Here is a 6406-nt window from a genome sequence, read left to right as displayed (position 1 = left end):
AAGTATTTCCCTCAGTTTTTGAGAACGAAGGTATCAATCTAGTAGGAGACCACGCGCGAGTCACCTCGTACCTACACAAACAAATAAGAACCTCGCAACCAACGCGATAAAGGCGTTGTCAATCCCTTCACGGCCACTTGTAAGAGTGAGATCTGATAGAGATGATAATAATAAGATAAGTATTTTTTGGTATTTTTATGATATAGATTGAAAGTAAAGATTGCAAAATAAAATAAATTGGAAACTTGTATGATGGAAAATAGACCCGGGGGCCATAGGTTTCACTAGTGGCTTCTCTCAAAATATCATAAGTATTACGGTGGGTGAACAAATTACTATCGAGCAATTGATAGAAAAGTGAATAATTATGAGAATATCTAGGCATGATCATGTATATAAGCATCACGTCCGTGACAAGTAGACTGACTCCTGCCTGCATCTACTACTATTACTTCACACATCGACCGCTATCCAACATGCATCTAGAGTATTAAGTTCATAAGAACAGAGTAACGCCTTAAGCAAGATGACATGATGTAGAGGGATAAACTCATGCAATATGATGTAATTAAACCCCATCTTTTTATCCTCGATGGCAACAATACAATACGTGTCGTTTTCCTTTCTGTCACTGAGATCGAGCACCGCAAGATTGAACCCAAAGCTAAGCACTTCTCCCATTGCAAGAAAAATCAATCTAGTAGGCCAAACCAAATTGATAATTCGAAGAGACTTGCAAAGATAAACCAATCATACATAAAAGAATTCAGAGAAGATTCAAATATTGTTCATAGATAAACTTGATCATAAAGACAATTCATCGGATCTCGACAAACACACCGCGAAAGAAGATTACATCGAATAGATCTCCAAGAGAATCGAGGAGAACTTTGTATTGAGATCCAAAGAGAGAGAAGAAGCCATCTAGCTACTAGCTATGGACCCGAAGGTCTGAAGTAAACTACTCACACATCATCGGAGGGGCCATGGGGTTGATGTAGAGGCCCTCCGTGATTAATGCCCCCTCCGGCGGAGCTCCGGAAAAGGCCCCAAGATGGGATCTCTTGGGTACAGAAGGTTGTGGCGGTGGAAATAGGGTTTCGTGGTGCTCCTGGATGTTTGCGGGGTATGTGAACATATATAGGAGGAAGAAGTAGGTCGGTGGAGCTACGAGGGGGAGGGCGCGCCTAGGAGGGTAGGCTGCCTCGTGGCCGCCTCGTTGATTGCTTGACGTCCACTCCAAGTCCTCTGGATCACGTTTATTCCAAAAATCACGTTCCCGAAGGTTTCATTCCGTTTGGACTCCGTTTGATATTCTTTTTCTACGAAACACTGAAATAGGCAAAAAAAGAACAACTATTTGGGTTGGGCCTCCGGTTAATAGGTTAGTCCAAAAAATAATATGAAAGTGTAAAATAAAGCTCATTAACATCCTAAACAGATAATATAATAGCATGGAACAATCAAAAATTATAGATACGTCGGAGATGTATCAGCATCCCCAAGCTTAATTCTTGCTCGTCCTCGAGTAGGTAAATGATAAAAATAGAATTTTTGATGTGGAATGCTTTCTAGAATATTCTTTAATGTACTTTTCTCTATTGTGGCATGAATGTTCAAATCCAAAAGATTCAAGATAAAAGTTTATTGTTGACATAAAAATAGTAATACTCCAAGTATGCTAATCAAGCAATTGTGTCTTATCAAAATACCATAGCCAAAGAAAACTTATCCCTACAAACTCATATAGTTTGGCCATGCTTCATTTTCGTCACACAAAATGCTCTCATCATGCACAACCCCGATGACAAGCCAAGCAATTGTTTCGTACTTAGCCTTTTCAAACTCTTTCAACTTTTACGCAATATATGAGCGCGAGCCATGGATATAGCACTATGGGTGGAATAGAATATGATGATTGGGGTTGTGTGAGAAGACAAAAAGGGAGAAAGTCTCACATTGACGCGGATAATCAATGGGCTATGGAGATGCCCACTGATTGATGTCAATGCAAGGAGTAGGGATTGCCATGCAACGGATGCACTAGAGCTATAAATATATAAAAGCTCATCAAAGAAACTAAGTGGGTGTGCATCCAACTCGCTTACTCACGAAGACCTAGGGCATTTGAGGAAGCCCATCATTGGAATATACAAGCCAAGTTCCATAATGAAAAATTGCCACTAGTATATGAAAGTGACAAAATAAGAGACTCTCTATCATGAAGATCATCGTGCTACTTTGAAACACAAGTGTGGAAAAAGGATAGTAACATTGTCCCTTCTCTCTTTTTCTCTCATTTATCTATTATATTTTTTTATTTTTTTATTTGGGCCTTCTTTTTTTGGGCCTCTTTTCTTTCCTTTTTTTCCGTCCGGAGTCTCATTCTGACTTGTGGGGGAATCATAGTCTCCATCATCCTTTCCTCACATGGGACAATGCTCTAATGATGATCATCACACTTTTATTTTCGTACAACTCAAGAATTACAACTTGATACTTAGAACAAAATATGACTGAGGGAATCCTGGATTAGGGGGTCTCTGGACAGCCGGACTATCTCCATTAGCCGGACTGTTAGACTATGAAGATACAAGATTGAAGACTTCGTCTCGTGTCCGGATGGGACTCTACTTGGCGTAGAAGGCAAGCTAGGCAATACGTATATGGATATCTCCTCCTTTGTAACCGACCTTGTGTAACCCTAACCCTCTCCGATGTCTATATAAACCGAAGGGTTTTAGTCCGTAGGACAACAATCACAACATACAATCATACCATAGGCTAGCTTCTAGGGTTTAGCCTCTCTGATCTCGTGGTAGATCTACTCTTGTAACACCCATATCATCAATATTAATCAAGCAGGACGTAGGGTTTTACCTCCATCAAGAGGGCCCGAACCTGGGTAAAACTTCATGTCCCTTGCCTCCTGTTACCATCCGGCCTAGACGCACAGTTCAAGACCCCCTACCCGAGATCCGCCGGTTTTGACACCGACATTGGTGCTTTCATTGAGAGTTCCTCTGTGTCGTCGCCGTTAGGCTTGATGGCTCCTACTATCATCGATAGCGATGCGGTCCAGGGTGAGACTTTTCTCCCTGGACAGATCTTCGTATTCGGCGGCTTTGCACTGCGGGCTAATTCGCTTGGCCATCTGGAGCAGATTAAAAGCTACGTCCCTGGCCATCAGGTCAGATTTGGAAGTTTGAATTACACGGCCAACATCCGTGGGGACTTGATCTTCGACGGATTCGAGCCGCAGCCAGGCGCGCCCCATTGTCACGATGGGTATGACCTAGCTCTACCGCCGAACAGTACCCCAGAAGCCACGCCCGCATCAGCTCTGACCCTTAGTTCAGAGCCAACTGCGCCAATCGAGGACGGGTGGTTAGACACCGCCTCAGGGGTTGCAGTCTCAACGGCGATCGAGCCGAACACCAACATAAATCTCCGTGCAGCCCGTGACTCCAAGGTGCCGGACTCTCTTCCGGAAGCCGAACCATCCGCGCCCCTGCCAATCGAATCCGATTAGGCGCCGATCATGAAATTCACCGCCGCGGATATCTTTCAGCACTCGCCCTTCGGCGACATTCTGAATTCACTAAGGTCTCTCTCTTTGTCAGGAGAGCCCTGGCCGTATTATGGCCAACAGGATTGGGATGTGGACGACGAAGAAATTCGACGCCTACCCACCACCCACTTAATAGCCACTGTCGATGACTCAACCGACATGCTTGACTTCGACTCTGAAGACATCGACGGTATGGACAACAATGCGGGAGGCGAAGAGGAACCACCGCCCACAGGGCGCTGGACGTCCACTTCATCATATGACGTATACATGATGGACACACCAAAAGAAGACGACGAGGAACGGAAGGACGCACCGAAGGCTTATTCCCTCGAGAAGCAGTCAAAGCGGCGATGCAAGCGCCACCCCAAATCACGCCTCGCCAGAAATAACGATAACATAGACCCAGCATTGGAGCAGGGCGAACCATTGCTGGACCACGACAATACGGAGAATCAAACCAAACAAACCAATTCTGTCAAAGATAATAGTCTGGATGACACAACGCCGGACAGGCACCCGGGGCAGCAGAATGCCCGTCAAAGGCTTGTTCCCACCACGAGGAGTCTGAAAAAGCAGCAGCAAAGGCTCAAGGCTGCGCAGGACACACTCCAAATCAGATGGAGTAAAGTACTCAACACAGCAGCGAAGTACGGCGACAATCGCCCCACCAAGAGCTACCCAAAGCGGAAGTTGCTACCTGAATTCGATGAGGAGGCCTCAGACCCCTCACAACCAAAAATCAAAACAGCCACCTGGCCGGATAGACGACCTCACGGCCAACATAGAGCGGCAAACAATGCCACCCACAAGACAATACGTGATTCACGCGAGGGCTTGCACCAAAAGGACAGCGCAACCAGATCCATCTATGGACCACGCAAGCACGCCCCAGCATACGATATAACACAACAAACATCCGAAAAATGCGGTACACCCAGATACAGGGGTGCCGCACACCCCCTATGTTTCACCGACGAGGTGCTGGATCATGAATTTCTAGAGGGATTCAAACCTGTCAACATAGAGGCATACGACGGAACAACATACCCCGGGGTCTGGATCAAGGACTATATCCTCCACATCCATATGGCTCGAGGAGATGATCTCCACGCCATCAAGTACTTACCACTCAAACTCAAAGGGCCAGCTCGTCATTGGCTTAAAGGCCTCCCCGAAAACTCCATTGGAAGCTGGGCAGAGCTCGAAGACGCTTTTCGGGCAAACTTTCAAGGGACTTATGTCTGACCTCCGGATGCGGATGATTTGAGTCATATAACTCAACAGCCCGGAGAGTCAGCCTGAAAGCTTTGGAACGGGTTTCTTACTAAAAAGAACCAAATTGTCGACTGCCCGGACGCTGAAGCCTTGGCAGCGTTTAAGCACAGCGTCCGTGATGAATGGCTTGCCCGACACCTCGGCCAAGAAAAACTGAGAACAATGGCAGCATTAACAAGCCTCATGACCCACTTTTGCGCGGGTGAAGACAGCTGGCTAGCCCGATGCAGCTCCAGCGACCCCAGTACATCTGAAGTTAGAGATGGAAACGGGAAATCATGACACAACAGCAATAACAAACGCCGGAATAAAAGAGACAGCACGAAGAGCACGGCAGTAAACGCCGGATTCAAAAGCTCTCGGCCAGGTCAGCAAAAGCCGCCCCCTAAAGGCGCCAAAGACGAACTGTCCAGCCTAAACAAAATTCTGGACCAAATATGTCAGGTCCATAGCACCCCTGGCAAACCAGCCAATCATACCCACAGAGAATGTTGGGTCTTCAAGCAGTCCGGCAAGCTCAACACCGTACACAAGAGGGAGGATACACCAGGCGAAGATGAGAATGAGCCTCTCAAGGAAGACACTGGGGAACAAAAAAAATTCCACCAGAAGTCAAAACAGTAAACGTGTTACACGTGATCAATGGCAGAAACAAAACGACACTCCCAGAAAAATACGCCCGAAGGCCTACCACCACGGAGTCCTGCCACTGGTCGTCTCAACCGATCACTTTCGACCATTGTGATTACTCAGCAAGTGTCCAGCGTGCAGGATGGGTTGCTGTAACACCCCGGATGTAACTTTCCCAATCTGTACTCCAACTCTTGTCGTTTTCGGCGTTAAGCTATTTTATTTTCTCGGGTTCGGGTCTTTGTCTCCGTGTGTTGTTGTCGCTGTCATGCATCTCATATCATGTCATCATGTACATTGCATTTGCATACATGTTCGTCTCATGCATTCGAACATTTTCCCCGTTGCCCGTTTTGCATTCTGGCGCTTCGTTCTCCTCCGGTGGTCATTTCTAGCTTTCTTTCGTGTGTGGGGATTAAACATTTCCGGATTGGACCGAGACTTGCCAAGCGGCCTTGGTTTACTACCGGTAGACCGCCTGTCAAGTTTCGTATCATTTGGACTTCGTTTGATACTCCAACGGTTAACCGAGGGACCAAAAAGGCCTCGTGTGTGTTGCAGCCCAACACCCCTCCAATTTGGCCCAAAACCCACCTAAGCCTTCTCCATCATCTAGATCGTTCGATCACGATCGCGCGGCCGAAAACTGCACCTCATTTGGACTCTCGTAGCTCCCTCTATGCCTATATATACCTCCCCCCATTCTAAATTCGGATCCCCTCGTCCCTAACCCTAAAAAAAATCGCCTCTGCGCCAGCCGGACACGTCCGTCCGGGCCGGACGCTTCCGCTGCCGCCAACCGGGAGCTGCCACGTGGCGCCCCCGGACCACTTCGCCGCCTCAGCCGCGCCAGGCCCGCTCGGCCCGTCCTCGGCCCTCCCGGCCCGACTCGGGGCTCAGCCGCCGCCACCCTTCTCCTCCCGAGCC

This window comes from Triticum aestivum, chromosome 2A (assembly GCF_018294505.1).
Source record: "Triticum aestivum cultivar Chinese Spring chromosome 2A, IWGSC CS RefSeq v2.1, whole genome shotgun sequence".
NCBI lineage: Eukaryota > Viridiplantae > Streptophyta > Magnoliopsida > Poales > Poaceae > Triticum > Triticum aestivum.
Note: the sequence above shows the minus strand (reverse complement) of the source record.